The sequence below is a fragment of the Zea mays genome, chromosome 8 (genome assembly GCF_902167145.1).
Source record: "Zea mays cultivar B73 chromosome 8, Zm-B73-REFERENCE-NAM-5.0, whole genome shotgun sequence".
In the NCBI taxonomy this organism is placed as follows: Eukaryota; Viridiplantae; Streptophyta; class Magnoliopsida; order Poales; family Poaceae; genus Zea; species Zea mays.
The window spans coordinates 75215365-75220404 of NC_050103.1; positions in this window are offsets into that span (position 1 = coordinate 75215365).

The window sequence follows — 5040 nt, forward strand, 5'->3', positions numbered from 1 at the left end:
ACATAAAGTGTTTCTTTGGCTAGGGCATTTGAGCAACACCAGGGGTGTTACAATTTAGACTTTTTTGTGCTTACTCGCCTGCATGCGTGGAAACACAACTCCTCTATGTTTCCAACGAGCCAAGCTTGCGCGAGGCAGACACTCGACGCCCTACAACCAATCATGTGGTTTATCTCTTGTCTCATCTTCTATTTCAAACTTCACTTTATAAACAATATAGTTTACAATACAAAACAATATTTTGCATGATTATATACCAACGAGGAGCGGCACACTACCATCTTGGCCTACATCCGACGACATCTAAGATATGGCATATAAGTGTAGAATAGGTCAGCCATAGGTACGTCATTGCGACAAGCATCGGGCAGTGCTAGCCCACATCTGGTGAGAAAAATAGAGGGGAGAGGGGCGGCAGGGGGGCCTCCCTAGAGGGTGGAGGAATAGAGCGACCACCCAATGGAAGGTTATTTCGGTTGGCTACGATGGAGCGACATACCATGTTAGATGAGTGTAAAATGGATGATAGATTGATTAGTGAAGGAGCTATAATGTATATGATTACAACTAGTCAACCAACAGACCTGGACTCTAGTTATAAGTTCATAAATACAACACAATCTAATATAGTCTGACACTCAGTCACGTCAGAAACATGAAAGGACAATGCTTTAGATTCCTCACCTCGTAAGGGTCTATTCATTTTAATCTTAAATCATATGGATTGGATGAGATTTAATAGGTTTAAATCCATAGCAAGTCAAAAAAATCTTTCTAATTTCTTCCCATCCAAACAAGGTCTAACATATGTTCTTAATTCCAAGTATTAGACTTGACATAGATTATTCTTTGATTAAGACATGTTTGAAGAAATCTTAATGTATCATATTCTTCACCCCCATTACATGTCTTCTTGCCAGTTCTCAAGCTAGTAGACTTGACAAAGATAAACTTTGGCTCCCAAAGCCAAGCTACGGGCAGACTTGTCGAAAGGTAAATTCCTCATGTCTCACTGTCCCAACTCCTAATAAGATTGTATCTAGCACTTTACACATTTTATCTCTCATCTCATCTTTTATTTTAAACTTTATTTTATAAATAATATAGTTTACAATACAAAACAATGTTTTACATGGTTATATACACGATGAAGACACTCTAAGCCAGCCATGAGTACGGATTGCAATGGAGAATTTCTCATCGGGGAATAGCTCCCATACCCGTCCCCGTGACGGAAAAATTTTCTCGCAGGGATCCCCATGAACGCTTGTGAGGGACATTTTGTTGGGGCGAAGGCGAACACGCTACCCTTCGCTCCACGCCTTTGTCTCCTCATCACTCTAACGAAGGCTGCATCCACGACGCGCCAGAACAAGCCGAGGGCGAGACCCGGACAGAGACCGGTGCGACCCCTTCGCTCTAGTGTCACAGACGAAGGCCCCACATGATGTCTACGGGCCTCCCGCGTCCCCACCTTCGGGGAAGGCCCATGTGTGATTCGGCCCAAAGTGATGGGCCTGCGAGGTCAGGTCTGGTTAGGGCCATGTCTGTAATAGGGTTTACCTTAATAACTGTCTGTAACCTCCCCTTGTGGGAATATTATGGGGATAAATCGGGTACTCGTGGGTGTAAACCTCTTTGATAGGTACAGGCGGCCCCTCGAGTACCTATAAATACCCCCATACAGTGCCCTCACATGGGGGGTTAACAAAGCTTTTGGCATCCCGTGCTAAACTCTGAAAACACACTTTCTACCCCTTTGTTGGATCAATTTGCCCTGGTAGGCAAAACACCAACATTTGCCGCCCACCGTTCGTGCTACGAAAAACAACCCCCGATGGCCCCCAACTGAGCTAGTTCGAAGGCTGCCCCATCCATCGATGAAGCGGCGAAGGCAGCGCTACTGGCGGAGAAAAAAAGGCAAGGCCCTCGCGGACAACACTCCCCAAGAGGCTTTCAAAGATGACGCTGTCAGCAAAAGACATCGCCAGGACCATCCCACCCTCGAAGGCACTGTACGCACCTGCGGTTCCGAAGGTGCACCGCAACACCGCCACCAGGCTTCGCTCCACCAGAGGCCGAAGACACAATAGAAGATGGAGAGGTCATCAACATCTTAGCCGAAGACCAGCTAAAGCTGCGGGCCCTGCGCATCAAGAACCACAACCTCCAAAAGCAAAAATAAATCCTCGACGCCAAGCACCAACGAGTCACCATGCAAGCCAAGGTGCGTCAGATGATACAAGATGAGGAGCAGAAAGCTCGAGAGCTAGAGCAAGAGATCGCGCTCATGCAGGGCGAGGGCCAGTACAACCTGCAGTGTGGACCGCTTGCACCGCTAGCGCCTCTCCAACAACGCGTCCAAGCCGGAGACCCATTCATACCTCAGTGTGGCCCCTTCATTCCACCCGCCGCAGCTTTCCAGGGGATCAACTACCTCGACGAGCGAAGCCCCTTGGCTCCGCAACTCCAAGCATCGCCTTGGCCCGCCAACTTCAGGGCTGGCACCTACCCCAAATACAATGGCAGTACCGACCCAGCTCAATACATAATGAGCTACCAGGTTGTCGTTGCATCGTCCGGAGGGGACGATGCCACAATGGCCAAATCCTTCATCATCGCGCTCGAAGGCCCGACCTTGACTTGGTACACCAGGTTACCGCCACTGTTCATTGACTCCTGGAAAGGGCTTCGCGACAAGTTCCTACTCAACTTTCATGGGTACCGACCTGATACCGATGCCCTGGCCGAGTTATCCCTTTGCAAGCAGCAAGAGAAGGAAACCCTTCGTGAGTACTACAGAAAATTCCTGATGCTCAAATCGCAACTGCCATCAGTTGACGACCACATCGCGATCCATTACGCCATCAGCGGCCTTTGGGCTGGTGTCCGGTACAATCAATGCATCAGGGACCCACCAAAGAATCTACAGGAGCTATATCAACTATTCGAGAAGTATGCCAGGTCCGAAGAGCTGCACCAACGCAAGGTTGAATCTCAGAGGAAGCCTAAGGACCGTCCGCAGTCCAGCAGAACCTGGACCAGGCCACCGTAGCTAGACTCTGACCGGGAGAACCGCAGTCACCAACAGGTGCACAACATAGCCAATCAGCACTCAGCCGGAGAGGCCGCTCGTTGTCAGGAATACCCCCTAAGGCTGTAACACCTCAGGTGTTACCATGGCTAGAGCACACCTTGGTGCTTAGGCTATGATCACATGTGGAAGAACTTAAGTAGCAAAAGTATAAGGGCTTTGGAAACTAGGTTTTAACCAAGAGATGTGAATGACCAAAGGCATTACCCTAATTTAGTGCAACTATCACTTTGGACAAGGGGGGAGAAAACCCTAGACCTCTCTTGAACCCTAGCTCCCAAGGCCATGGATAAGAGGGGGGAGAGGGTGAGCAATTGTGCAAAACATGAGTAACCTTTAACCAAACCTTAAGTAACCTTATAACCAGCAATTAGGGGATGGAAATATTGCAAAAAGGCCCCTGGAGAAACCCCAAATCCATTCCCTAAGTAGAGAGAGAGCTAGAGCTCTCTAATTCTCTCTAAGTTAAAAACTACACCTACACTAAAGATCAGTTGTGTTCACCTCGAAGCTGGCACCAAATCCACCTATGTTCTATACCAAAAATGTGGCATACCATCTAGGGCACCCACTGGAAAAAGCTGAGCCCGAGACCCTGACGTTTGACATGCCTTGGCATGGTTTTTGTCGCGAGGTGGGCAGTGTGACACACCCGATTTGGCGACCGAAGATCTCCCTATCTAGGCCATATCTGCCATGGCAGCTCACGGATGAGAGACAGCCCTAGGTGCCAGGAAAAGACTCGCGCCGGATTTTTGCCAAGATTCGCACGTTTGCGACTTGGGTGAGCTGTGGAACACGGGCAGAATGAAAGCTCCACGTGTTCGACGCGCAATATGTGCGCCAGAGCACACCCGCGCGCGCCCCGCGTCGCGCCAACGGCCAGCCGACGCCCTGGCCCGCGCCCGCGCCTATATTGCCCGCTCAGGCATCGGCTACACTCTTCCGCGCACGCTCAAACCTCACCGGAGCTAAACTCGTCGTCATTTGCCCGTGCGTGACGTGTCCGCGGCCACCCGAGCCACTGCCGCCGTAGACCGGCCCGCCCAGCCCTTCCCAACCCTGTCCAACCCTCTGAGGCGAGTGTGCACGCCCCAGTGAAGCTCCCCGAGCGAGGAATCGAAGCCTGCGTCGCCGGAGAGGCCAGTCCACGGTCGCCGGAGTTCACAACCCCGCCGGAGTGTGTGGACCGGGTAAATCACTGAGCCTTTTTTCGATTCAATGCACAGATAGCCTCTACGTCACCCCGTGAAACTCACCGTGCCCTTGGATTGAACCAGATCGCCGTAGTTTGGCCGGCACACCTGCCGCCGACGAGAACACCCGCCTGCGCACGAGGACCGAGCGATTCCGGCCATCCCCGCCGTCGAGCCGTACGTCGTTGTGACCGCCAGAACCTCCCCGAGCTAACCCTACCCCTCGCCGGACTTCTCTCGTCGCCGGTAAGCCGTGCCACCCCTTTCTTCTCTGCGGGTACTGTTTACACCTGAGAGGGACCGCGGGTGAGAGGAAGAGAAAGTCAGGGGGCTTTTTGAACTGTCAGAGACCCGGGGGAATAGTGGCGCAAGGGTAGAACTGCAAAGATTGATTTAGCTTTAACCCAAGGACCTCGGTGCAAACTGCTTTTTCAGAAAACCTTATTAAACCTGATTTTAAATTTGAACAGAAACTTTGAAAATCCATAACTTCGGTTTAGTTCATCCAAATTTGGTCAAACAAATTTTGTCAGACTCTAAATAATGTAACCTACTTAAGAAAAATACAAAATCCCCTATGTACTATAGAAAACTTTAAGGTTCTGATTTAATTATAGTTTTGGCCAAAAGCTCAATAATAGGAAGAAAAATAGTTGTACTATTTGGCTAGGGTTAGAAAAATTTGGAGAAGTTTATGTTCACCTACTGACCTTATTAAAAATGCTAATACTCTCTGTCCATCCCATTAAG